Consider the following 6,470-nt stretch of genomic DNA (forward strand, 5'->3'; position numbering starts at 1 on the left):
TACTTCAGCAACCCTTCATTATGCTGCCTGACCTGCAAGAGAACAGGGAACTAAAACACAGAAGCCTCTGGAATACCACGCCATCTATGCCAACGTCTAGAACCACAGCTTGAGCACCATGTTTCTGAGAGGAGAGCTCAAATCCTCATTCAAAATGTTTCCACTTTTTTTTTTCAAAATGCTTGGATTTGTGAACCTTAATAGTCTATGGATTTCTCATAGGAAAGCTGAATTAGTAAGAATCAATAACTTAGTCTTGGTAGGAAGAGAGACGGTACAAAAACTGTATAAAACATAATCAAGAAGTCAAGAATCAGGCTATTTATTACACAGGCAAGGACACCAGAGCAGGTCTTACACGTAAAATGTATTGGTTTTATATTGATTGAAATCTATTGATTATATGTTTAAAGGTAAAAATATATTGCAACTAGTATTCAAAATGATTTGGGGCCACCAAAAATATTAACTATGTTCCATTTTTGTTCATTCATTCATTTACAGTTGTTGAATGAATGGGGTAGTTGTTGGAGAAACAAAAATAAGATATGGTTCCTAATTTCAATTAACTTACAGTCAAGTGTGAAAGAAAGACATGTAGAGAAAGTAGTGAAATGAAAACTTGTAAGTGCTATGACAGAAATATGTGTCAGGTACAGGGAAGGCCCATATGAGGAAGTGATCAATTTCTTTTGAGAGTAAGAGGCCAAAATGTCAGGAAAGGTTTCTAAGGCAATGGTTCAGTTTGGGTGAGAAAATGTTTGCTGGACAAATGGCATCAGTGGAATTAAGAAAACGGATGAAGGCCTCCAAAATCTGGGAGGTATAGAAGAGAATGGTGCAGGGCAGAGAATTGCTATGTATGTATTCACTGTGTGCCAGATTCTCTACTTGGTCAAAGCAGCGGATAAAATAGTTTGTGCCCTGATGAAGTGTGTGGTCTGGGAGATACACAATGAACAAATGAAAAATAACGAGTTATGAATTATGAATAGTACCATGAATAGAGAAGATGGGGTAATACAAGAGTAAAATGAATCGAGGTGGGAAGAACAGGGGAGGCCTCTCTGGGAAGAGATGGCTGAGTGGAGGATCAGGTGGACAGTGATGGGAAGATGGCCTTAGGCAGAAGGGGTCACAGGATAGGGGAGAAGTTAAAGGTTCATGGGACAGGGTGTCATTGCACAGACATAGTGAGGAACACGTTGGCTGATGAGAAGGTTGCTATTTGAGAGGATGAAGTTTACGTGCTAATTAATTTCATTATTTCTATAACATCTTTATAGAGTTGGAGCACCACGTACACTAAATTATTCAACTCAATGAAACTTTACATTTTTATACACATGTAATCACCACTTAGATCAAGATGTAGGATATATATATTAGAATATATAAAACATCCTCTCCTGCCTCTGCTTGCTAATAAGCCTAATACCAAGCTCTTAGCTTCACGTTGGGGATTAAAAAAAAAATCAGAGGGTTCGTCTCTAAGATAACAAAACAAATTTCCTGAGGAAAACTTCAAAACTTCTGTTTAAAAAGATCTCCTTATCTGACGTTAATGAGTACTTATCTTTCTTTATACACAGGCAAAGCCTGAGAGTCAACAAGACTCACCCACAGACATAAAGCCCCCTGTCAAATATTCTCCTAAAATGTGAAGATAAGTATAGATGATAAGAATTATAAAATGTTTGAAGAAATCCTATAGGTATTACCAAGAAAGACTGAGATTAATAGAAAGCACCAATCCTATGAAAACAAGTATTTCAAAGACTAGGAAATAACTTCAGAAAAGTCCTAATTTGTTTTACGTTTGAGAGAACACCTGTACAAAATTTGAACAGGATCATTTAAAATAGAACAATCTTGGGGAGGGAGGTGGGAGGGGGGTTCAGGATTGGGAACTCATGTACACCTGTGGCAGATTCATGTTGATGTATGGCAAAACCAATACAGTATTGTAAAATTTTTTAAAAAAAGAAAAACAGGAAAAAAATAAAATTATACTCCCATCATTCTGTAAAAAAAAGAAGAAGAAAACACTTGGAAATTTAAAATTCCATTCCAAATCTAAAACTTAACAGTAGAAAGAAAAAGTTTATGAAATATATCAAAGTATATTAATAGAATCAAAAATAGGCAAGAAAAAGTATACAGTAACTATAATTTATCAGCAATGAAGGTTGTTACACACCTTCATATACAAATCTGAGCAACTCTGAACAAATAATTTAAAATACACATTCATAGCACTGTTGGATTTCAGATTACCAAGAATAAAGTTTCAGAATACACACAAAAAGAGAGTATCTTAAAATTTTCTAGAAAAAGGGACCACATATAGAGACATAAAAACCAAGGTGAAGTCAATCTTTTCAACTGAAAACTTGGAAGTTAGTCAAGCTGTGGTTTTTCTGGTAGTCATATATAGATGTGAGAGTTGGCCCGTGAAGAAGGCTGAGCATTGAAGAATTGATGCTTTTGAACTGTGTTGTTAGAAAAGACTCTTCAGAGACCCTTGAACTGCAAAGAGATTGAACCAGTCAACCCTAAAGGAAATCAACCTGAATATTCATTGGTAGGACTGATGCTGAAGCTGAGGCTCCAATACTTCTGCCACCTGATGCAAAGAGCTGACTCGTTGGAAAAGACCCTGATGCTGGGAAAGATTGAAGGCAGGAGGAGAAGGGGATGTCAGAGGATGAGATGGTTGGATGGCATCACCGACTCAATGAACATGGGTTTGAGCAAGTTTTGGGAGATGGTGAAGGACAGGGAAGCCTGGCGTGCTGCCGTCCATGAGGTTGCAAAGAGTCCGACATGACTGAGGGACTGAAAAACAACAAAGAAGACATTAGTGCAATGTCTTTTAAAGACTCTGAAGGAAAATAATTTTAAACCTAAGATTTTTGACCCAACCAGCCTATCAATCAAGTGTAAGGCAGAATAGAATATTTAGAAACCAAATTCCAAACAGTTAATCTTCAGTTCAACTGCCTCTAGGAAACTACTTACAAAGGTACTTCGCTGTGAGGAATTTAACTGAGACAGTCAAGGTCACAGAAAGCAACTGATCCAACCTTATTGAACAGTCAAGTCACAGAGTAACAGATCTACTTCAGGCTTGAGAGCACATAGAAAAAGAACTCCATGGAATGGTTAAAATGACTAGAATGTTGGAAAACTTGGGGCTTCCCTGGTGGCTCAGATGATAAAGAATCTGCCTGCCTTTAGGTCACCACAGACCACTGACTAGAGTTCCCTACGCTATACAATATTCTCTCATTACTCCTGCAATGCAGCAGACCCAGGTTCAATCCCTGGGTCAGGAAGATCCCCTGGAGAAGGGAATGGCTGCCCACTCCAGTATTCTTGCCTGGAGAATCCCATGGCCAGAGGAATCTGGTGGGCTACAGTTCATGAGTGTAAGGCAAAAGCATTGAAAAAAAGGTACATTTACAAAATCCTGGGAAAAGAAAAGTTACACAAAAGAATCATGGTCCAAAAATTAAGAAAGCAGTCCAAATTGGAATAGAAGTTACCAGACATTAAGGAAGAGAATGCACAAGATTCTTAGAAGGAGTAAGAATCTGGAAGATACTAGGGATATGGTGATGAAGCCATTCGTTTATCTTACCAAATGAAAAATGGAGAACAGACTTGTAGACACAGTAGGGGAAGAAGAAGGTGGGATGGACTGAGAGAGTAGCACTGAAACATACATTACCATATGCAAAATACATGAAGTGAAGTGAAGTGAGCTCGCTCAGTCATGACCGACTCTGCGACCCTATGGACTGTAGCCCACCAGGCTCTTCCATCCATGGGATTCTCCAGGCAAGAATACTGGAGTGGCTTGCCATTTCCTTCTCCAGGGGAACTTCCTGACCCAGGGATTGAACCCAGGTCTCCCACATTGCAGGCAGGCGCTTTACCCTCTGAGCCACCAGGGAAGCCCATGCAAAATACACAGCCAGTGGGAATTTGCTCTATGACTCAGGGGCTCAAAGACACTCTTCTGTGGTAACCTAGAGGGGTGTGATGGGGTGGGAGGTGGGAGGGAGTTTCAGGAGGGAGGGGACATATGTATACTTATGGCTGAGCCCAACACAGTATTGTAAAGCAATTATCCTCCAATTAAAAATGAATAACTTTTAAAAAAAGTAATTAGAAATGTCAGGAAAAATAAATGCTGTATGAGCAGTAATTACTCCAAATATGTACAAATTTTGAACTACTGATGGAATATAAGGAAAGAGAATTTACTTGAACTTGACTTTCTCCCTTTGAGTGGCTCAGGTGTAATTATATTGAATTTGGAATTATACCCCACTATTTGGTTCTACTAGAATATTAACAGAGCCATCATGCTAACATAGAATATTACCACAGTCATAATAATGGAAACACTATTTATTGATTTCAATATCCAGAACCAGCCCCTAGAAATAGCCTGGAGCATCAAAAAATGCGAGAGAACCACTGAGATCACCCCTGACAACGTAGAAGGAGACTGAAGGAGTGTTGGGAAGGCGTGAAGAAGAAAAGGTGGAGAGAAGTGTGGGAACACAGTCAGTTAGCAGTATGCTTGGAAAAAGTGGCAACTTTTAATTGTGGCTTGAACAGTCTGGGATTAGGCAGCTTCTGGCTTCTGTTCAGTATCCAGATGTTCTCAGGGCTGGCGTCTCTGTGATTCTCTTGGTTGTTGCACTCGTATTCACAAGAGAACTACTATACTTTTAGTCATCATACCAAAACTAGAAAAATGGTATATGCTCAGTCACTTAAGTCGTGTCCAACTCTTATATATGATCTTACTTGCAAAGCAGAAATAGACGCAATGAACAAATGGATGGATGCCATGGTGGGAAGGGGGTGGGGTCAGATGAACGGGGACATTGAGGTTGACATATATACACTACTATGTATAAAATAGATGGGGAAACAGTGGAAACAGTGTCAGACTTTTATTTTTTTGGACTTCAGAATCACTGCAGATGGTAATTGCAGCCATGAAATTAAAAGACGCTTACTCCTTGGAAGGAAAGTTATGACCAACCTAGATATCATATTGAAAAGCAGAGACATTACTTTTCCCACCAAGGTCCATCTAGTCAAGGTGATGGTTTTTCCAGTGGTCATGTATGGATGTGAGAGTTGGACTGTGTAGAAAGCTGAGCACCAAAGAATTGATGCTTTTGAACTGTGGTGTTGGAGAAGACTCTTGAGAGTCCCTTGGACTGCAAGGAGATCCAACCAGTCCATTCTAAAGGAGATCAGCCCTGGGATTTCTTTGGAAGGAATGATGCTAAAGCTGAAACTCCAGTACTTTGGACACCTCATGCGAAGAGCGGACTCATTGGAAGGACTCTAATGCTGGGAGGAATGGGGGCAGGAGGAGAAAGGGACGACAGAGGATGAGATGGCTGGATGGCATCACCGACTCGATGGACTTGAGTCTGAGTGAACTCCAGGAGTTAGTGATGGACAGGAAGGGCTGGTGTGCTGCAATTCATGGGGTCTCAAAGAGTCGGACACGACTGAGCGACTGAACTCAACTGATGTATGAAATAGGTAATGAGAGCCTACTGTATAGGGCAGGGAACTCTATTCAGTGCTCTGTGGTGACCTAAATGGAAAGGAAATCCAAAAAAAGAGGGGATATATGTATAGGTATGGCTGATTCACTTTACTGTACAGCAGAAACACACACAGTTTCTGTGTGACAACTCCAATTTAAAAAAAAGATTGTTTCAGCAGAAATAAATGGAGATATTAAAAAAAAAAAAAACAACGGTAAAAGCAAGTAGACAAAGGACTCTCTCTTAACTAGACTCTACCTTTATATCTGAGAAAGGAAGCTCTGCCCAGCAGGCCCCCTGTGACTGTTTGGATAGATCTGAACGACTCCTCACATTTAGATCAACCACCGTCTAATGGGAATATGATCAGTATCTTCTGGGGCCAGGTTGTGATTGGGGGTCTTTCTTTCCTGAGTTCAGAGTCTCAGTCTATCGTCTGAACCAGCTGGGGCTGGTGTCGAAGGGCAGGGAGAATGGATGCCGAAAGTTGCAGAAGCACAGTGATATGTTTGGTTTTGGAAACAAGCCGTTCTCTAGTATGTGTAATGCTGTTGTTCTTCTTTTACCCTGCTTGACCTTGAATGTCAGGCTGACCTGGTAAAAACTGAGCTTAGTCAGGATATTTCAAGCACTGAGATTCAGTGAGAGAATTATCAAGGGGTTGCATCAGCTGAGCATTAGCCATGGTGGAGTTTCAATTATTGATTAGGTTTCTCAACTGGCAGACACAATTGCTAACTTTGGGCAGAACTACAAATAAGTATGAAGGGATTAGTAACTATATATAGGTTGTTTTTAAAGGATCAGCTTTTTGAAGGGTGAGACTGTGATTAGATGCTATTATTAGAAAAGTGCTGAGTATGTTTGATGCCATGATACATA

The sequence above is a fragment of the Ovis canadensis genome, chromosome 6, assembly GCF_042477335.2.
Source record: "Ovis canadensis isolate MfBH-ARS-UI-01 breed Bighorn chromosome 6, ARS-UI_OviCan_v2, whole genome shotgun sequence".
Taxonomy (NCBI): Eukaryota; Metazoa; Chordata; class Mammalia; order Artiodactyla; family Bovidae; genus Ovis; species Ovis canadensis.